We start from the raw sequence: 12,132 nt of genomic DNA on the forward strand, positions 1-12,132 counted from the left end.
AACATGCAGCCAGACAGAGGTGGCACATGCCTTTAACCCCAGCACTCAGGAGGTAGAGGCAGGTGGATCTCTGTGAGTTTGAGGCCAGCCTGGTCTACAGAGCAGGTTCCAGGACAGCTAAGACTACATAGGGAAATCCTGTCTCAAAAAGGGGGGTGGTGAGAACCCTGCGACTCCACTCAAAGCCACCTTTTCAGCACCCCTGTGGCTGCCTGGACAGGTACTCAGCCCCTGACTTTTTGAACTGAAGGAGAAGAATGCTAATTGAAGAGGACTGGAGTCCTGAGTAGCAAGGTGTAGGTAAAGCCAGCAAACTTGCTTCAGGTTACTCCGGCTTCTCCTAGACTGTCCAGACCTGAGTGCTGACACTCAGCTGCTGTGTCCTTGGGCATGTTAATGGCCTTCTGAGTCTCAACGGTTCAAACCTGTCAGAGGGGGATATTAATGAGCACCTCCAGGGAAGGTTTTGGTAAAGATGAGAGACACTTAAAACACAATGCCCTGAACACAGTAGGAGCCATTATGTTTGATAATTATGCTAATAAATAATGTGGGCTGCACCCTCCTCTGCAAGCCGGCTCACCTAAGTCAGCACTTGCTGCTCCTGCCTTGCTGGGCTCCAGCCTTCCCAAGGCTCCTGTTTCAGGTCCCTGGTGCTCACCAGCTGTGCTCATTACAGAAGCGGTTCACTCCCACAATTCCAGTGAGGCACAAGCAGGTTCCTTTGCTTGCCATCTTTTGGATTTTTTTATTACACCTTTTATTACTAAAATAATGCCCCCCTATCCTTTGTTATTTGGTTACTTGTTTTGGCATAAAAAGGTTCTGGGTGCTTTTTAAATAAATTGTATTTACATAAAGTCATTACTTAGATACTTTTTTATTTTAAAAGTGATTTTATTTAGGTACATCTGTTGGTTTTATTGATACCTGTCTACTCTTGCAATCTGCTTTCCTCTTCACATTCAGAAATGATTATTTTAAATAAGTTTAGCATTAAAAAAATTCTCCCCTTATCTTCCAAGAGCATTAGTTAGATACTACTAATACCCGTGTTTCTTTCCTTCTTGATTTTATCCGGCTCAGTGTTAGAACTATTACTATTTCAGAGTGGAAATAATGGAATACTCACTGTAGTCATTCTCTCACAAGTACCTAATTAGAACTCCAAAGCCTCAGTACAGGATTGGGCAACAGGAGAGTTCCCTGTAAGCAGAAAAATACAATTATTTCAGTGTTTGCTTTTTAAATACTGGTCCACTGCTGTGTGGCCATGAGGGCTGCGTCTAACTAATCTGGAAAGTAGAGTGAGGGGAATCTGGTTGTCATGTGTCAGTTGGCATGATCTCAGGGGCAAGTCACATGAGCAAGCTGATGCTGTCCCAACATGCAGACAGATTGAGCACTGGCCATGAACTTGCTCTTCTAGAAAGTGTCAGGAGAGTATGGCAATCTGATGGCTGGGTGTCCTGGTGCACACTTGCGGTCCCAGCACTGGGGAGGCAGAGGCAGAAGAATTGCTGTGATTTTTGAGGGCATCCAGGTTTATGTCATGAATTCCAGACCAGCCAAGGCTTACCTAGTGAGACCCTGTCTCAAACAAAACCAAACTCTTACATAGGAAAACTGAAAGGTAATGATTTGCCCACTGATAGCAGTGTGTTCTGTGTGGTGAGTGATGCAGAGGACACTTTAGAAGTTTACCCTGCCCCAGAGCTGACGTCTCTGCGTGTCCCTCTGTAACTTGTCAACACGCAATTGAGCAGCATGGAGCTCATGCCTTGGTGAGTTAGTGTAGCTGGATGCTTTTCGCAAAGAGCTCCATGTCAAGTACTCAGAGCAGTTTCTAGATGGAGCTCATGCCTTGGTGAGTTAGTGTAGCTGGATGCTTTTCGCAAAGAGCTCCATGTCAAGTACTCAGAACAGTTTCTAGATGGAGCTCATGCCTTGGTGAGTTAGTGTAGCTGGATGCTTTTCGCAAAGAGCTCCATGTCAAGTACTCAGAGCAGTTTCTAGAGCGGAGACTGAAGGGAGGCAGGCCTGTAATTTGGCAAAGGGGGAACAGCGGGAGAGGACCAGGAGACTGGGGACAACTGAGATCAGAACACAAGGTGAGGGAGATACAGAAATCAGGCCATCATAACAAGCTTTGTCTTGTTCCTGAGTCTGCTTCCGGGGTCATGTGTCTGGAACACTTTCTAATGCTGTTCCTTCTTCAGGGAACAAATAAGAGGCCAGAACTCCTGTTCATGGAATTCATGGTTTGAGCAAACCGGTGTCACATTTAACTCCTGTTTTCCTTAGGGATGAGGAGTTGCTCAGAGCTGTCCTGTGATTGTCTGGGGACATGTCACTGCTAAGTCACCAGGCTGGCTTTTGACCCCAAGTGTGTTTGATTGTAGACATCCTTAGGAGTGGAGTGTTGTTCATTGTTTCGGGTCTTTTTTCTTTTGGAGGCCCACAACCAGCTTCCGAATAAATCACACACAGAGGCTTATTCTTAATTATGGATGCCTGGCCTTAGCTTCGCTGGTTTCTATAGCCAGCTTTCCTTTTTTTTTTTTAGATTTATTTATTTATTATGTATACAGAAGAGGGTGCCAGATCTCATTACAGATGGTTGTGAGCCACAATGTGGGTGCTGGGAATTGAACTCAGGACTTCTGGAAGAGCAGTCGGTGCTCTTAACCTCTAAACCATCTCTCCAGCCCCAAGCCAGCTTTCCTTAACAAACTTTTTTTAACTTTTGCATCTGGGCTTCTCCCATTCTCTTACTTCTGTAAATCTTACTCTTACTCCGTGGCTCGCTGTGTAGCTGGGTGGCTGGCCCCTGGAGTCCTCCTCCTTCTCTGGCTTTTTCTCTTTCTCTGGCTGCTCCTCCTTTCACTCCTCCCTCTCTTTCTTTCTCTCCTCCCAGATCTCTCCCTGTGTATATTCTCTCTGCCTTCCGGCCCCGCCTAGCCTCTCTCCTGCTGTTTGTTGGCCGTTCAGATCTTTATTAGACCATCAGGTGGTTTAGGCAGGCGCAGTAACACAGCTTCACAGAGTTAAACAAATGCGACATAAACAAAAGTAGCACGCCTTAAAATAATATTCTACTACAGTAGAGACATTTTAGTCACAGCTATTTCTTTTGTTCCCAGAGCAGTGGCTCAGGAAATACTCTCTGAATTAAGTGACCAGCTTGCACATTCTTAGAGAGAGTTTTAGCTTCTTCTGGAGGCATGTTAGAAAACAGAGGAACTCAGTCCACACTGTATGGCTGGGCATTCTGCTCCCTAATGGAACACTGCGTCCGACATCTCAGATGTGGCCAGAAAACTGCCTCAGCTGTATCTTCTGTGAACTGTGGTGTCATGAAAAGCCAGTGTGCAGACCTAACAGATGGTGCCGTTTGACGTTTCTGGTTGCCAAGGAGCTTGCAGCATTTCTTTATGTCAGTCTGTCTCTTTGGAGATGAGCCGGTACTTTCCAGAGTGAACAGAGGACTCTGTCTTGAAGGAGCTGAGGAGGCTGTTTGTGAAGTGCTCACTCTCCGCCATTTGCTTTGGGGGCAAGCCATAGCCCTTCTGAGGGCTGGACTTCCACTCTTGTTTTCAAATTACAGATTTAATTAGTCTTCACAGAAGATGAGCCGAGTGTGAAAATACCTGCTCTCCTCAGAATGTGGGACCGGGAAGGCGTGTGGGGGTTGCAGTCAGTGCCTGAGCATTTAAATAGTTTTCAACAGTAGCATTAAGGGTGAAATTAATTATATTGTGACCAAGTGCCAGCCTGTTAATTAGACGGAGGCAGTGGAATTTATATTTGCTGTGTTGTTCGTTTTTTTTTAAAGTTGAACTTCCTCCCCGTTTTAGAGGATATTCTTATAGTAAGAGTAGAGACTTAACTCTCCAGGATTTAAACGTTTGGAAAGAGAAACGTCCTTGTCATTTGTGTGGAATTATTTTGTGGGCTGATCCACTGCCATTTTACACAGTCATTTTGTGTGTGTGTATAAAGGATGTGTGTCTGCTCCGTCATTGGACACAGGGCTAGAGGTGTGTTTGTTGAATCGAGCTCATTTTTCAAATTGCTCACAGCTTTAAGCAGTCCATCCGTAATAAAAGTAATCTACATAAAATGTAGTCTGATGACTATAGTACCTATTTCCCCAATAGACCTCCTTTATCTCGGAGAGAGAAGAAAACATGTCTGTATCTGGGGAGGTCAGGGAGGGTCACCAGATGCCATTAGCTTAAGTGTCAGGTGCCATGGGCCAGAATTCCAATGGAGTTATCAGGAGAGCAGGACTTAGTAGCTACTTGGGTATGGGAGGGAGAAGGGTGAGCAGAGAACACCAAGTGAGAGCCGGAGCATGCTGGTAACAGACCATCAAGGACCTGGGTGGATGTTGGAGGAAATGGAAGGTTCTCTTACTCTGAGTATGCTAGGAGGAAGCTCATTTGGGTTCAGATGGTAGCAGTATCATTCAGGAACAGAGGTGGTTTTCTGTGGGAAGTCAAGACAGGAAGCCACCTTCGTGGAAAAGCTATTAAAGTCTTCTGCGACAAGAGGGGGCAAGTCCAGCAGTGTGGAGGAGATCTGTGCTCAGGGCTGGGTGAGAGAAGGGGGAAGAACTTCTGGGAGACATGATAACCTTGTGGCCTAAGGACAGGGGACAGGACATGGTGCCCTTCCCCTGCCTGGGGAGGAGATGGAGTTTCGACGAACAGCAGGTCATGAGTGGGTTCCAGGAGTCTTTAGTTAATCCAACTGTATTAGGCAGTTCCGGTTTCACATGCCTTGGGGAGGGACTGTAACGTGAGGGTGACTCTTCGCTTGAATTGGGGGGGGGGATAATGAAAAGGGGGTCCAGTCTGGGTTGGGGAGACGGGAAGAAGTGGGAGAAAGGAGGGATATCAGAAGATTGAAACCCAGTCCTTACAGGTGTCAGGATGACACGGAGTCAGAAGTGATACTGTGTGGAAATGGAGGGATCAGCTGGAAGAGGGAGGCAGAAGCCAGGGCAGTGTGGGTGTGAATCTGAGAAGTACACGGGGCATGTGGGTGTAAAGCCTATGATCAGTACAAGGAATCGGTGTCAAATGGCTTAGACAGTGTGTAAAACTGTTTGACAGTGCTTTTAAAATTAAATAAATTATTGTATGATCCAATATTTCCACTTCTGCCCCAAAGAATGCGAATCAGAGCCTTGAGCTGTTTGTGAACCTGTTTACAGCATTATCCACAACAGCCCAACTGTAGACACAACCCAAATGGCCACTGGATGATTGTATAAACAAACATTCTGCACACTAAGCAGTGGGATAGTCCCCACCCTTTAATAGGAAGGAAGTTGGGGCACATGCTCTAACATGGATGAGCCTTGAGGGCATGGTGCCCCAGACAGGCTCTCACTAGCCCTGGCTGGCTTCGGATTCACCATGAAAACCAGGCTGGCCTAACTCATGAAGAACCACCTGTTTCTGCCTCCAAGTGCTAAAGGCATCACCGCCATGTTAGGCGAGTGGCCCATGGAGCTTGCTTCTCTTTTGTTCAGTTGACCGTAGTGGCTGTGATTGTCATAGGTCTAACTGTTTGCAAATGAAACTGCACATACGTGGCCACCGCTGTCGTGGCATCTTGATGTGGACTTGAGCCCTTGTTTGTATCGCAGAGTTCCCAAGGAGTGCCACTCACCACTGCCATCCACATTGAGTCTCACTCAAAAGTCTTTGCACAGAGACTTAATGCTACTGCAAATACAGACAAAAATAAATAAAAAATATTTGCAGTTAAAAGTCTAAATCTGGGGTTAGACTTGAGGTTCTTTTTGCCCGTGTGCGACTTTGCCCTGTTTCGTGGCTGTGTTATGCTACAAACTGTTCTCCTTATATATTGTTAGGCGGCTCTGCTCCTCAGATCGTCTTCGTTCCGTAACGCCAGGATTTGTCTCTTCTCCCGTAAACGCCTTTCTCGTTCTGTCAATGAGATGCTGTCGTGGCTCTCTGCCCTCACCGCTGCAGTTAAGTCTTCCTGTAGGTTGGCCCAGCTTCAGAAACTGTTATATGTAATTGAAGTCCAACACACAATGCTGTAAAAAGCTCAAATAGTAGGCTCTGGTTTCAGTTTGGAATTCACGGTAACTCCTGGTCTTTCTGCTATGTTGAAGACTTACCTGAGACGTTTGGGAGATATTTGAGCTATGGTGTCGGGGAGACTTAGTTTTCTTTCCAAACCACTGCTGAATAAGAATTATTAATTTCTTGGTTCCGCCTCAGACATGGACTCCAAGCAGTCCTGTGCCTCAGGAGAGAAGTAATGATGTACCTTTAGGACCTTAAAGTTGACAGGAAATCGGTCTCCTTGATTCTCGGTGCCACACTGTCAGATGAATGGCTACAGAAATCTCTGTGTTCTCAGGGTCTGCTTGTGGGTTATGAAATCAGATGTTCAGAGGTCTCTTCCATAAGATGGTAATCCTGAGCCAGGTGTGATGATGCACTCCTGGAATCCCAGGTGAGCTCAGGGTCATCAGAGCAAGGTAACACGAGCTATGTGAAGCTGTCTGAAACCGTAGTTGTAACAGCCTTTAATCCCAGCAGGTAGCTCTACCCAGAGACAAGCAGATCTCTGAATTCGAGGCCAGCCTGGTCTACAGAGGGAGTTCCAGGACAGCTGAAGTTTTGGTCTTAAAACAAAAATGAAACAAAATGGTGTCCTGTTGTCTATAATGTAAACAAATGTTCCATATACTTTAAATATTTTGGTTACTTATTATATTTACTATGAGCCTGGCAGTGGTGGCAAACACATTTAACCCCAGCACTCAGGAGGCAGAGGCAAGAGGATCTCAGAGTTTGAGGCTAGCCTAGTCTACAGAGTGAGCTCTGAGAAACCCTGTCTCAGAGAACAAACAAAACTTACAATTTCTAATCTGTAAATACTGTTTAAATAGATGTTATTAAGACAAATAAACAAAAAACAAAAAATCTGTGCAATTTTTGTTTTATTTTGTTTTCCAGTACAAAGGAATGTTTTTGACTCTGTCATTGTCGATCAGGTTGGTTGGATCTGCACAGGCAGACCTTTGGATATCGAGGCTTATCTATCTTGCCTTCCTTTTACGATTGAGGAAACTGAGTCAGAAGGTGCTACTGTGGTGTCACCATCTGATGGCAGAGCTTATGGTTCAATGCCCAGTGCCAAGGTGGTGTGGGGGCAGACAGTGAAAGATGGTGAGCCTTCCTGAGGGCAGAGCTGCAGTGGTGAACAGTTGGTTTACTCACAGGCTTTGAGACTGAAGTGGACCATGGTGACCCACAAGCAAGTGATGCTATGCTGTGGTCCTTCCTGGGTCCCAGGTGAACCTCAGACCCCCTGTCACCATTTCCCCTTTTTAAATAATACCATAATTGTGTGTATGCAATGTATGTTGGGGGCGGGGCCGTGCCAGGATGCACATATGGAGTTCAGAGGACAGCTCTGTGGGGTTGGTTCTCTTTTTCCACCTTCGTGTGAGTTCAGGCTGGCCACACATGGGCAAGAAGCTTTGACTGGCTGAGCATTCTCGCCATCCCCCAGCCCTTCTTTTCCCTTTTTGTGTTCTATGTTCAAACAAACAAACAAACAAAAAGGATTCTTCCCTTTGTGTGTTAAATCCAGGTGAGCAAGTGTCAGTTCTGTCTCTGACTGCTGTGATAAAACACCTTGACGAAAATAATTTTGGAGAGAAGGGGTTTATTCTGGCTCACAGTTCAGGTTACAGTCCATCCTGTTGGAGGACCGTCACAGCAGGAGGAGCTTAAGACAGCTGGGTTACATCACATCCGCATCTGTAGTCCAGAAGCAGAAAGCCATGAGTGAATACAGTTCCCTTCCTTCACTTACACAGTCCATGATCCCAGCTAGGAAATGCAGCCACCCACAGTGGGCGGGGCTTCCCACCGCAATGAATGCAACCAAAATAATCCCCCACAGGCATGCTCAGAGACTAACCCAACCCAGACAATCCCTCACAGGTGTGCCCACAGGGCTGTCTTGCAGGTGATTCTAGATTCTACCAAGTTGACAATTAACACTAAACAGTACAACATGGAGCAGCAAAGGGGCCAGTCCCAGCAGAGCAAAGAGGGCTGTAAACACAGATGGGCAGACTCCCAGAACAGTGCTCTCCTGGCATGTAGCAGAGGGCATTTGATAGGCCTGTGGGTTTGGGGGAATTAAAACATTCTATCATTTTGTGAATTGTCTACGAATGTTCAAGTAACAGGAGTACAAGGAAAGAAATACGTCACTGTTCCGTAGACATGGGTTTCCTGGTGTCAGCTCCCCTGGGTTTTAACCCATATTCCCCAGTGCTTGAAAGGGTTGGAATAATCCCTTGAGGAGGAGGAAGTGCGGCAAGTTCTGGACCCCATCCTCTTAGCCAAGGTGGGGCAGCTGCATGTCAACACACTGAACGTTAGAGCTGGCCCCAGATTTTAGACCTGACTAGTAAGATGTCGTTTTAAGGAACGAGTTACCCAATACATCCCTTCCAGCTCTTATCGCTAGCCTTTAATTCCACTTAGGGGGAAAACACACTTAATTGTTTCAAAGATTATTACTTTTTTTTTTTTTTTTTTTTTTTTTTAGTAAATTTCTAGTAAATGGGGAGATTAATAATGGGCTATTTTTTTCTCAGCTTGTGGTTTCTAATTACATCAGTTACAGCTCAGCCTTCCTCTTAACTGGAGCGCAGGCATGAACTGGAAAAGAATGAGCTAATCCCGATAGATCAGGTGGAAGAAAGCCCTCCATTCAGGTCTTTACCTTTCATCCCTTGTTCTGAGTGCCAAGAATTAATGCTGTTTGAAAGTACATACTGATCCTGCCAAGCTCCGGCAGCTGAGATAATCCTAATTATTTTCAATGTTAGTGAGAAGGGCCGCAGTTCCACTCTGGAAGAACGTTCTATTGTGAAACATTAAATATCTGCTAAGTGGTATTGATTGGACACGATTTTATTTCCAAACACTGTGCCTATCGTGAAGCAGAAGAATTTGTTGTTGAAGACATTTTCACAGCTTTTCATCAGATTCCTTTAAGCCTACAGACCAGCAAGAGGCCAGCACTTTGGTACCCCTTGGCAGGGGCACCCAGGTAAAGAGCTGGTAGCCCCAGGGAATGCCATTTGCATTTTATTTTCCAAGGGTTTCTTAGTAAGGCTTTGATAGTGTTTAACCTACAGAAGAAAAACGTGTTTTTTTTTCTTCAGGCGTGAATATCGTGTGTTTTCTCACATCACCGAAAGAGAATTATTCGTTCCAGGCCATCAACTTCATTCCAACAGCTCATTCAAGTTAAAAGTCAGGGGTCTTTGCAATGTCAAAAGACAGCGTGGTTTTGAGTGGGTTTTGCTTTATTATTTTTAGTTTTTTTTTTTTCTTAACCTTTTCCCAGTCTGTATTATGTCTCAAAAAGAATACTTTGTTTAGATAACACCATTGAAGCCATCGATAAGTGTTTTTTCCCTGTTGGTGAGAGCTGGGGTGTTAAGATGGGTTTGTTTTTAGCCCTTAGATGCAGTAAGCCTAATTGGTGGCTTGAGAGGAAGCGTGTCCCAGACCTGCTGGTTCACACAAGGGCCAGCCTCCTGGGCTTAGGACCCCTGGCTGTGACAGAAGGACAGATGAGCAGGACAGGCTTTCCTCTCCCCTCTGCAGTCTGTGCTTTACTTCACATCTTCTGTTTCTGAGAAGGCCCAGTGCTCACAGGGAAGTAGAACCCTTAATTGACAGTTTGCTGCTAATGCTTCCTGCCCCCTTCCCATGCATTTGCCCTCTCCCCCATGCACGCAGGCACGAGAGCGAAGCCGGAACATCATCAGTGTAGATGATGAGCGTGGAGCATCTCTGGGCCAATTACTCTTTCTTTAGGTTAGTCCCCAGAGGAGAATTACCAGGTCAGAGGGGGTGAGCAGTTTTACGGTTCTTATCACATGTCACTAGACCGCCGTCCAGAAAGATGGAACCAATTTCTCGTGGTAGCAGTGCTGTGTCCCCTCAGTGCCGAGGACACCAGGAGTTAGCAGCAGCACGCTTACCAAGTGACACAGACAAGCTTTTCGAGTTGAAACCAGCCCTCTGCAGGGCCCAGGAGAGTCAACTTAAAAGGCTAAAAAGGATCCTGTCGAGTTTGATACTAAATCATTTACGGCCACAATTGCTGCCTTTGCCCGCAGGAACGTTAAATACAGTTTGTTTAAAAGTCTGGGTACCCCAAAGGACGGTATTTAAGGATGCTGTTAAAATAGACTGTACATTGTCACTAACAACACCAAGTCTTCGTGGGCACTTGGGACTTTCATGAGGTGCCATCCAAAATGAGTTAAGCAGATTGTGACTGGCATTAACTTCAACATCCTCTTATTCAGAGACAGTACTAATCCTTGAACAAATGTAAAAATAACGTGCTTTTAAGTTCAAACTGGAGAAACACTTAAAAAAAAAATACAGGTGCTTTTCCAAACAGATTGAGTTTCTTTTCCCTCCTCTCTGGAACTCAGGTCCATGTGACTAGAGCCTTGGTGATAGCATGTTTGTGGTCCCAGTAGACAGAAATAAAGGGCAGCCGGGAGCCAAAGAGGCTGTCCGAAATTCTTCTCGTGTAAAAATCTCACTCGTCCCTTTCTTAGTTCTTAATTGGCTGAATGAGAGGGGACACGGGCACCTCCTTCAGCTTCTCACTGAGTGCCAATGACAGTTCTGGGAGGCCCTTGCCTCCTGCCAGAAGCCTCTGCATCAGTCTGGGAAGGACAGATAGTTTGGCCCCTTAATCTCAAACAGGGACCCAGAAGGTCGAGTAGCCAGTTTCCGGGTTGTGATAATCAAAAATAAGCTGGTGTAGGGGCAAGAGCATGCCAGAGACTTGGGGTCCTCTGTATACAACAGGAAGGGTAATTCTGCTAGTGAATGGCGTCTAGATGAAACATCTCACTACAATATATGACCTCTGAAACACAGTCAATAAACATTCACCCCCTTCCCTGTGGCTTGGTGACAGAAAACCCCCTGATTTGGTGTTGGTGTGAGACTATGAACAGGTAGACTCCGATCTGCTCTTCAGATCCGCCTGCTAAGATGATTTCTGAGCAAAAGTCTAGTGTCTGGACAGCATCTCTTTGTATATGTATATATTTGGTGAGGGGCATATGGATGTGACTTGCAAAGAATTTGAAATTCAAGGAACAACCCAAATTTAGTGAGAAGTCATTGTGTACTTCAATCACATAAGAGCTCTTGGGGCCCTGTGTGTGTGTGTGTGTGTGTGTGTGTGTGTGTGTGTGTGTGTGTGTTGTTTTGCTGTATTTATATATGAGCACACCTCCCCTTTAGACACCTATAAAATATTATTTAATAAAATTTTTAAGTTTACAAACTCACACCTTCTCTTAAAGAAAATTCAACAAATATCTTCAATACAAAAAAAAAAAAAAAAAAAAGAATTGTCAGAAATTCGCCTAAATTGCTTCTCAAATTTATACAACTAAGTTTTCAGATGATCTCTTTCCCTGTTGGATGGTGAGGTGTCTGTGTCGGTCACATTTGGAGCTTTGGGGTATAGTGTGGTTGGCCAGAGTGGTTAAAGGTCCATTTCTTGATCTCAGTTCTGTTATTTCTGGGGGGCACCCAAGTGGCACCATGCATTTCCAAACTCATAACAAGTGTAAATAGTGTTCTCTTGTAAAAAGGTCTCTCTTCAGCATGGTAATATACCTTATTAAATTCCAAACATAATAAGTATTGATGGCAAACACATCAGGACCCAGTTCAGCTTCCACTATGATTTAGTTCTCTACAAATGACTTCGGCACTCAGCTCCCAGTGCATTTTGCTAATTACATCATAGATTTCCCTATTGATGAACACAAGCTGAATTAACACAGGAGCACTAATGTACCCTTTCACCATTATTGTTGTACAAGAAGCCGTGGCAGATGCTGGCAGTTAGTTACACAAACATTAGTATTAACGATTGGCCATTTGGAATTGGTGACAAACTACTGCCCGGCAGAATCCTGAGGCCGAAACCAATCAGGAAGTTAATGAGGAGAGAAATTACCGAGGCAGCTTCCCCTTAATTACATTCACACTAGGCATGAAGGGA

The 12,132-nt window shown here is 45.2% G+C and overlaps 1 protein-coding gene across 1 annotated transcript in view; it reads left to right on the forward strand.

Moving 5' to 3' along the window:
• Dmrt1 (doublesex and mab-3 related transcription factor 1) overlaps positions 1–12,132 on the forward strand; it is a 112,079-nt gene that overhangs the window by 98,137 nt on the left and 1,810 nt on the right. The window lies entirely within an intron of this gene.

Source organism: Peromyscus leucopus, chromosome 1 (assembly GCF_004664715.2).
Source record: "Peromyscus leucopus breed LL Stock chromosome 1, UCI_PerLeu_2.1, whole genome shotgun sequence".
Classification (NCBI taxonomy): domain Eukaryota; kingdom Metazoa; phylum Chordata; class Mammalia; order Rodentia; family Cricetidae; genus Peromyscus; species Peromyscus leucopus.